Source organism: Equus asinus, chromosome 9 (assembly GCF_041296235.1).
Source record: "Equus asinus isolate D_3611 breed Donkey chromosome 9, EquAss-T2T_v2, whole genome shotgun sequence".
Classification (NCBI taxonomy): domain Eukaryota; kingdom Metazoa; phylum Chordata; class Mammalia; order Perissodactyla; family Equidae; genus Equus; species Equus asinus.
Window position 1 is genome coordinate 10,097,484 of NC_091798.1, and position 10,362 is coordinate 10,107,845.

A 10,362-nucleotide genomic window follows, 5' to 3' on the forward strand; every position below is an offset into this window, starting at 1 on the left:
TTAGGGGACAGACTCCTGTGAGGAGAGGGGGCAGGGCCACTGTATGGGGAGGCGGGCTGGGGGCCGGACCAGTGTGGGGGAGAGGGGGTATGTGAGGGGCCGGACCACTGCGGGGGGGGTACTTAGGGGACAGACTCCTGTGAGGAGAGGGGGCAGGGCCACTGTATGGGGAGGCGGGCTGGGGGCCGGACCAGTGTGGGGGAGAGGGGGTATGTGAGGGGCCGGACCACTGGGGGGGGGGGGTACTTAGGGGCCAGACCCCTGTGAGGAGAGGGTGGAGGGCCACTGTATGGGGAGGCGGGCTGGGGGCCGGACCAGTGTCGGGGAGAGGGGGTAGATGAGGGGCCGGACCACTGTGTGTGTGTGTGGAGGGGGGGGTGCTTAGGGGACAGAATCCTGTGAGGAGAAGGGGAGAGGGGAGGCGGGCTGGGGGCCAGCCCAGTGTGGGGGAGGGAGGGTAGATGAGGGGCCGGACCACTGTGTGTGGGGGCCGCTGAGGGGCCAGACCCCTGTGAGGAGGGGGCTGGACCACTGTATGTGGGGTGGGCTGGGGGCCGGACCACTGTATGTGTGGGGGGCGTAGCTGAGGGGTCGGACCACTGTGAGGAGGTGGGGGTGGGGTGGACCACTATATTTAGGGGCGGGCTAGAGGCCCAACCACTGTTGGGAGGGGATAGCTGAGGGGTCAGACCACTGTGAGCAGGAGGGTGGACCACTATACTTGGGGGCAGGCGGGGGGCTGGACTACTGTGTGTGGAGGGGAGCTGAGGGGTGCGACCACTGTATGGGGGGGCGGGCTGGGTACTGGACCAGTGTGGGGAGTGAGTGGTAGATGAGGAGATGGACCACCACAGGCGGGGAGCTGAAGAGACGGACCGTGTGTGGGTCTGTTGTGTGGACAGTGGGGGAGTGGACCGCCGTGTGTATGGTGGCCAGGGAGAGGAAGGGCTGAGACAGGACCACTTGGGGGGGGGGGGGGCAGATGATGGGACAGACCACTGGAGATGCGGGAAGGGGGTCCTGCTGGGGGCTGGAAGGTGGACCAATCTGAGGGAGGTGGGAGAGTGAGCTGGGTGACAGACCACTGTCGGGCCTGGGAGGTAGGGGCTGGATCACTGTGTGCCTTGTACTGGGTGAGGGGCGAGCTGGGGAGCAGGACAAGTGCGCAGGTGTGGGGCAGGCAGGGTGGGGAAGGAATGAGGGATGGGGGAGGAGGTGGGGAAGTGAGAGACCCCCGTCTGGCATATGTTGGTCCTGGGTGTGGTCCTCAACACCCTGCACAGAGAGGACTTGGGGCTGAAGCCCATCATGGTTCAGCTACTAACCAGCTGGGTTATTTGAGCAAGCCACTTTCCCTCTCTGAGCCTTGTTTCTTCAGATGTAAACTCAGGATAACTGGGTGGTTAAGATAAATCAAAATAAGGGGTATTAAGCATCGGCACATAGTAAGAGGTAGTTTCCTTAGACTTAATTTTCACTTCACATTTATTAAGCACTTACTCTGTGAAGTGTGTACCATAATATCTTTATGTATACTTTACAAATAGCTTTCCCATAGACCATCTTGTTAAATCCATGCAGCATTTTACAGCAGAGGAACTGAGCCTCCAAAATGTGGAGGAACTTCCCCAAAGTCATAGGCAGTGACAGAGACATACCTTCTTAAAATAAACTTTTAAAAATTGAGTTAGAAATATGTGTAGAAAAGGGCACCAATTCTCAGTATGTGAATAGATGAATTTTCACACAGTGAACAGACCCATGTAATATCCTCCCAGGTTAAGAAGCACCACAGAAGCACCTCGTGTCCCTGGCCAGTCCCCATCCCTCTCCTCTCTTTCCTGGTTTCAAACAGCCTCAGTTTAGCTTTGTCCCTTGGGTTTGACTTCTTTGACTCAAGTTATGTTTGTGAGAAACACGCTATTGTGTGGATTTGTACCTCATTTGTATATACTACCCTCTATTCATCCATTCCATTCTTGATAGACATTTTATTATTTCCAATTTGAGACCCTTATTAATAGTGCTGCTAGGAACATTCCTATGTGTATCTTTTGTTGAACATATGCTATAAAGTATATCCACCTTAGCGTGGAATTGTTTAGGATATTCATATGTTCAGCTTTAGTAACTACTAACAAGCAAGTACTCAAAATGGTTCTACCAGCCAAGTATGGAAATTCCAGTTGCTCCACTGTTCACCTCCACTTGGCATTGTCAGTCTTTTCCATTTTAGCCATTCTGATGGATGTATTAGGGTTCTCCAGAGAAACAGAACCAGTAAGATGTGTATACATACACACATAGGATATAAATGTATATATATATCTCCATCTATGTGTGGAGACAGAGAGATTTTAAGGAATTGGCTCATACAATTGTGGAGAAAAGCAACTCCAAAATCTTCAGGATAGGCCAGCAGACTGGAGACCCAGGGAAGAGGTGATGCTACAGTTCAAGTCTGAAGGCCATTTGCTGGCAGAACTCCCCTTCGAAGGAAGTCCTTCTTTTTCTATTAAGGCTTTCAACTGATTGGAGGAGGCCCACATTATGGAGGATAATCTGCTTTACTCAGAATTATACTGGTTTAACAGAATAGGAACAGTCTAAGGGAACTCTGGGACAATATCAAGCACACTAACATTTGTATTATATGTGTTCCAGAAGGAGAAGAGAGAGACAAAGGGGCAGAGAATCTATTTGAAGATATAATAGCTGAAAACTTTCCTAACCTAAGGAAGGAAACAGATGTCCAAGTACAGGAAGCACAGAGAGCACCAAACAAAATGGACACCAACAGCCCCACACCAAGACACATTATAATTAAAATGTCCAAAATTAAAGATAAAGAGAGAATCCTCAAAGCAGCAAGAGAAAGGCAACAAGTGACATACAAAGAAAAGCCCATAATGCTATTGGTGGACTTCTCAGCCAAAACTCTACAGGCTAGAAGAGAGTGGCGTGACATATTTAAAATTCTGAAAGGAAAAAACCTCCAGCCAAGAATACTTTATCCAGCAAGGTTATCATTCAGAATGGAAGGAGAGATAAAGAGCTGCCCAGACAAGCAAAAATTAAAGGAATTTATCACCAAGAAACCAGTTCTACAAGAAATGCTGAAGTGACTTATTTAAGTGGGAAAGAGAAGACCACAAATAGGGATAAGAAAATTGTCAAAAAAAAAAAAAGCCAGGCAATAAAATCACTGATAAAGGCAAAAATCAGTAAAGAGAGCAGATCAACTACCTATGAAGATAATATGTAGATTAAAAGACAAAAGTACTAAAATTACCTATTTCAATGATAAAAGGGTAATGGAAAGACACACACAAAATAAGAGATTAGATATGATTTCAAAAACATAAAATGTGGGAAGAGGGGAGTAAAAGAGTAGAGCTTTTAGAAAGAGGTCAAGCTAAAGATACTATAGACTCAATATAGATTGCTATATACATAGAATATTATAGAGGAACCTCATGGTAATCACAAACCAGAAACCTATAATAAGTAAACAAATAAGTAAGAGGAAAGAAATCAAATATATTACTAAAGAAAGCCATCAAACCACAAGGGAATAGAGCAAGAGAAGAAAGGTACAGAGAAGAACTACTAAAACACCCAGAAAAAAGTAACAAAATGGCAATAAATACATTTTTATCAATAGCTATTTTAAATGTTGATAGACTAAATGCTCCAATCAAAAGACATAGGGTGGCTGATTGGATAAAAAAAAAAAAACAAGACCCATATACATGCTGCATACAAGAGACACACTTCAGACCTAAAGACACTCACAACCTGGAAGTGAAAGGATGGAAAAAGATACTCCATGCAAATGGCAAAGAAAAGAAAGCTGGGGTGGCAATACTTATATCAAACAAAATAGACTTTAAAACAAAAACTGTAACAAGAGACAAAGAGGAGCACTACATAATGATAAAGGGAACAATCCAACAAGAGGATATAACACTTATAAATATCTATGCACCCAACATAGGAGCACCTAAATATATAAAGTAATTATTAACAGATATCAAAGGAGAAATAGACAGTAACACAGTAATAGTAGGGGACTTTAACACTCCACTTACACCAATGAATAGATCATCCAAACAGAAGATGAATAAGGAAACATTGGCCTTAAGTGACGGGTTACATCAGATGGACTTAGTAGATATATAGAGAACATTCCATCCAAAAACCTCGGGATACACATTCTTTTCAAATGCACGTGGAACATTCTCCAGGATTGATCACATATTAGGCCTCAAGACAAGTCTCAATAAATCTAAGAAGATCAAAATAATACCAAGCATCTTTTCTGACCACAAAGGTATGAAACTAGAAATCAACTACAGGAAGAAAATCAGAAAAGCCACAAAAATGTGGAGAGTAAACAAAATACTACTGAACAATGATTGAGTCAATGAAGAAATCAAAGGAGAAATCAAAAAATACTGGAGACAAATGAAAATGAAAATATGGCATGCCAAAATCTATGTGATACAGCAAAAGTGGTTGTAAGAGGGAAGTTTAATAGCAATTCAGGCCTACCTCAATAAACTAGGAAAATCCCAAAGAAGCAACCTAACAGTGCGCCTAAAGGAACTGGAAAAATAAAAACAAACAAAGCCCAAAATCAGCAGAAGGAAGGAAATAATAAAAATCAGATCAGAAATAAATGAAATAGAGACTAAAAAACAATAGAAAAAATTAATGAAACCAAGAGCTGGTTCTTTGAAAAGATAAACAAAATTGACAAAACTTTAGCCAGACTCAGCAAGAAAAAAAGAGAGAAGGCTCAAATAAATCAAATAAGAAATGAAAGAGGAGAAATTACAATGGACACCTCAGAAATACAAAAGATTATAAGAAAATACTATGAAAAGCTATACCCCCCAAAATTGGATAATCTAGAAGAAATGGATAAATTCCTAGAATCATACAACTTTTCAAAACTGGATCAAGAAGAAGTAGAGAATTTGAATAGACCAGTCACCAGGAAGGAGATAGAAACAGTAATCAAAAACCTCCCAAAAAATAAAGTCCAGGACCAGATGGCTTCCCTGGTGAATTTGACCAAAGAAAATTACAGGCCAGTATCACTGATGAACATCGATCCAAAAATCCTCCACAAAATACTAGCAAATCAAATACAACAATACATTTAAAAGATCATACATCATGATCAAGTGGGTTTCATTCCAGGGATGCAGGGATGGTTCAACATCTGCAAATCTCTCAACATGATACACCACATTAACAAAATGAAGAATAAAAGTCACATGATCATTTCAACAGATGCAGAGAAAGCATTTAACAAGATACAGCATCCATTTATGATAAAGACTCTAAATAAAATGGGTATAGAAGGAAAATACCTCAACATAATAAAGGCCACATATGCCAAACCCACAGCTAATATTATTCTCAATGGAGACAAACTGAAAACTATCCCTCTCAGAACAAGAACCAGACAAGGATGCCCACTTTCACCACTCGCACTTAACGTAGTATTGGAAGTCCTAGCCAGAGCAATCAGGCAAGAAAAACATTTCTTTTGAGAAGCCAGCTTCCAGTCATATTACTGCTCCTTTGAAATTAACGCATCTTTTTTCCTCTGTCTGTTGTTCAGATTTTCTTTCTGTCTTTGCTTTTCACCAGTTTTACCCTGATATGACTGGGTTTGGTTTTCTTTGCATCTATGCTTGAAGCTTGGACTTCAAGTGCTTCTTGAATGTGTGATTTGATACCATTTCTCAGTTTGAGTAAATTCTAGGCCATTCTCTTCAGCTATTGCTTCCATTCCATTTCTTCCCTTCTTTCATGAGACTCCCCTAGACATGTTAAATCTTCTGACTCTGCTCCATAGATCTCTTTCGCTCTTTGTAGTTTCTGTCCTTGTTTCTCTTGATGCTTCTCTCTGGTCACTTTCTACTGACCTGTATACCTGTTCGCTAATCCTCTCTTCAGTACTTTCTAATCTGCTGTTGAGTTCTAAATTTCAGTTATTATGTTTTTTTTCTCTGAAATTTCTATTTTCATTCTGCTGAATTTTCTCCTTCAGAATGTTTTCTAGAATATATTGATCAAACTTATTTTCAATCCCATTATGATAACTGCAACAACCTTTTTTCTCTCTCCTTTATTTTATTTTTTTGCTTATTTGATTTTTGAATCCTGATATTCTGGGGAATTTTTTTAATCAAATGCCAGATGTTGTATAATTAAAATTGTAGAGCTTATTTGAGGGCCCAGATGATATTGCCTTTTTCCACAGGGAATTTCCTTTTGTTTCTGGGAGGCAGGTAAGGTAGGGGGAGTTCATCTTAATCCTATCAGGGATTGAGTTGATTTATAGCTTGGCTTCAGTCTTTATAAAGGCTGGTGTACGTCTTGTTTGGTCTTACTCCTTAGAGTACAGCTCCTCAGGTGTCCCAACTTAAAGTCTAGGGCATTTATGAGGGCCTTCTTGACTGGCCCTTAACTCTAGTTTTTGTCCTTTAAGCCCCACGAGACTGCCTAAGGCTCTGCTCAACTTCTCAGCCTCCAGGCTGCTGCTCGTAAGCCAGCAGTATCTGATCTGATGGGGGAAGCCATGCTGAGGACTGAGCCATCTCAGTGCTTCTCTTGTCCCTGAAATCTTGGCCCCTCAAGGTCTTACCACCTCAGTAGCTCTCCAAATCTTTTTGAACAGATTTTTTTTTTTTTGTTCTAAATCCAGTGTTTGATTTTTTTCTTGGCAGGAGAGACAACAGATCTGACACAAACTAGTTCCCCCTGGCCAGAACAGGGATGTGGCAAATGCAGTGGACTGCATGTACCCAGGTGCCTAACACAGTGCCTAACATACAGGCATTCCATGCTCGTTTGTTGTATAAATGAAGAAATAAGTAAACGAATGGTCAGACTAATTATAAAAGGGCAAGAGTAGAAGGAATAAAGGGTGAAAGTCCCACAAGAATCATCTCTTCCACCAAGACCTTTGTGAAGAGCGTGTTTCCTCCTTTCCTGACTCTTCCTCTGTTCCGGCTCCACCCCTGCCCTACATGCAGCCTCCTGCTCACATCTCCCGCACCTCACCTTCTCTATCCCCAGGAAGGGCTCATCGCTTGGTCCCTTGTGTCTTGGAAACCCAAGCAATGTCTTTGGTGTCTGCCAGGCAGGCAGTGGCCTTCTCTGCTCTGTCCTAGCTGCTGGAGATGGTGGTGTTCAGACTTGAGTCCCAAGAACAAGGGTGGATGGCAGTGTCCAATTCCAGTTGGGTCTGTCAGCACAGCAGTTTCTCTTTACTACGTCACTTGGTGAAGGCAAGCATCCCTTTCCTGTGGCTATGTCTAGGTCAAATTCCTATGGAGAAACAGCTATTTATTTCTCTTGTTAGCATAGTTGGGACCAGACCTTTCAAAACAATCCTCTCTCATCTCCCGTCCCACCTTGTGGATGCCATTTCAAAAGAAGCTACCCCTGACATTAAGTGTTTTCCAAAGGATGGCACCAGCTTCCCCAGGTCAGCACCACCGGCCTCCTTTGACGTTAGTCTTCTGATAGGAGAGAGCTTGCTGGCTTACCCTACCACTTACGTAGCCGACATTTCCTCCTACCTGCAGCTGGCAATCTGCCTTCTGTACCAAGAAGTCCCACCTCCACTGTTCCACTGACACGACAAGGTCATTTGCCACTTTTGACCTTGCTTTCCCTCCTTAAAACCCCTCCATGGCCCCCTGTTGCTCTGAGGACACAGTACAATCCTCTTCATGGTCCTTGAAGGGCCCTCTGGGATCTGCCCCCCCACCTCCTCAGCCTCATCTCAGCTCTGCCCTCGGCCTCCAGTGCTACCGAACCTCTTTCAGTTCCTCCAGGTGGGTTATTTGCACCTTATGTGCCTCCTGGAATAAATGTATTACAAATTATAATCGCCCGTTTACAGGCCCAACTCCCCAGCTAGACCCTGGGGACAGGGACCATGTCTAGTTTGCTTTTCATTTGAGTGTTTACTTGCTCGTGCCTATCTCCCTCCCCAGACAACGAATTTGATGAGATCAGGGGCAATGTTTCTGCTCAGCATCGTATCCCCAGCGCACAGCAGCGTGCTCCACACACAGCAAGGCCGAAGGCTCCGACAGCCCCATGTTTCCCTCCGTTCCACCAACTATCTTCTCCTGAACGCTTTCCATGAGCCGAATGGATCTGTGCTAGCATCACAGGGAGTGTGTAATTTGTTCTCACGACCTCGCCATGAGATAGGACTTCATCCAACTCCGTGGGGACTGTTAGCCTCACTTTACAACAGGAGGTGGAGGCACAGGAGAAGTTCAGGGTCTCAGCCAATGTGACTGCGGGAAAATCCTAGAGCAGAGATTCAAAGCTGGGCAGTGTGGCTCCAGCACCCACGCCCTTAACCCCTGCTGCAGGCTGTCCCCATCACAGCCTCTATCACACTGTGTGGTAGGGGCCCCTCTCCTCCCGCACCGAGCTTCTCTCTGACAGAAACAATTGAACAAAGAGTGAAGAAGTGAATGAATGGCCAGCTCTCAAGGTGAGGAGCCTTTTTAGTTGCTCAGCTAACCTCATCCACCAGGTGGCAGTCACAGCTCCCAGATAAAATTGCCTTTCCCTTTTCCACCCACTTTGAGAAAGAGACAACTCAATTTTTATTTTTAGCAAGGAGTGAGGAGCCTGAATTCAAACCTCGACTCTTTGGGTTGCACTTTTTGAAAATGGCACTTGGAAAAAGTGCGTTTCTAATCCATACACGCTGTGGGGTGAGTGGCCCAGGCTGCTGGTGCCGGTCGCACAGAGAAGCGCAGGGCTTGCCTGGGGGGCGCACTGCATAGGCGGACCAGGGGCAGTTGCATGAGAGGCCATTACAGCCCACAAAAGAGGTGATTGCTCCTGGGCCCCCCACCCCCCATGGAACAGCTGCAGGAGCTGAGAGGAAAACCAAAGGCTGCGTATTCGTAGTCATGAATTCCACTTGGCCAGCAGCAGGCTGGGGACATATGGTCCCCCAGGAGATGGCCGCAGATGACTGTCAGAAAAGGGCCTTCCCACCTCATCTGTGCCTCAAATGCTGTTTCTCCACTCTCCACTGGTTCTGCCACAGGCTTCTGGCAGCTTCCACCGTGCCCCTGAGAGTGGAAAGGGTTGGGGGGCTGGAATGGTCCTTGCTGCCAAGCCAGCCTCGACTTTCAAAAAGCTAACCCCGGGACTTCTCCGAGAGAGAAAGAGGCCAGGCCAGTTCCACGGCCGGGGGAGGCAGGCAAGAGGGAAGTTCTATTTCTTAAAATGGAGAAATTGTGATATATTTAAAATGGTTACATTAAACAAATAAATGCTGTTAATCCCCAAAGTACAACATAACAGAATTATGCTTTTCTCCAGAAATTATAGGAATTATTCTTAAGACTGGATTCTTTCTGGGTTACAAGCAGAGGGCGTGATAAATTACCCCAGCTTAAAGGTGTGTGACGGCTCTCAAGCCTGTTCTCAGACCTGTCGGTGGATCTCTGTGGCCATTGTTTAACCTCTAGTTAGTGTCAACCATCTCCATTTTCTGCCCTTTGTGAAGGAGAGGACCTCGGGCCCCAGGGGACCTAGCCCCAAAGCGAGTTTGTTGGAACTACAAGGATGGGAGTGCCTCACCCTGTGGGGAACAGGGAGAGAATTCTCTAGACCTGGTAGTGAGGAAACTGAGCATCCTCTCCCTCCCCTGCTGCCTCACTCCCACTAAACACACACACACACATACACGCACAGACATGTGTGCACCCAGGCTCCTGGTTTCTTGAGCCCAGTCTCCAAGATTAATTAAGGTGTCTGTGTCGTCCGTCTCTCTCATCTTCCTTCTGTACGCCCTCTCCAAATTAGAATAACCCTGCCTCCGGCTAAAAGCCTGCTCCATGCGTCTGAGTGCCGCTCATCACCTGTTAAGGCAGGAGCTCTGTGCCCTTCAAACAGGCAAAGAATGGCAATGAGACACCAGAGGAAGGGGACTGGGTGAAACACGCCCTTTGCCGTCGACACCTCCTGAAGCATCTGTGTGTCTAGGTAGAATGAAAACAGGCCTTGTTTCCTTCTGGTTTCATGAAGGTTTTGCTTCTGCTGAAGTGTTCCAAGGGCCTGGGATCAGGACTTCGGGGGAAAGTGTGTTTCCTCCAAAAACAGTCAGGCGTGTGAGATTTTCCAAAACCCGAGTCATTCTCACGTGTCTTCCTCACTCTCCATGTCTCCCCTCACAGGTAGCCCTATCCACCGCTCTCCATTCTGCTGCCACCATCCTGCCCCAAGCCATTGCCCTCGGTGGACATCCACCATTGTCACGCACTGAGACCACTGCCATCCCCTCCTGAACGACTCTTC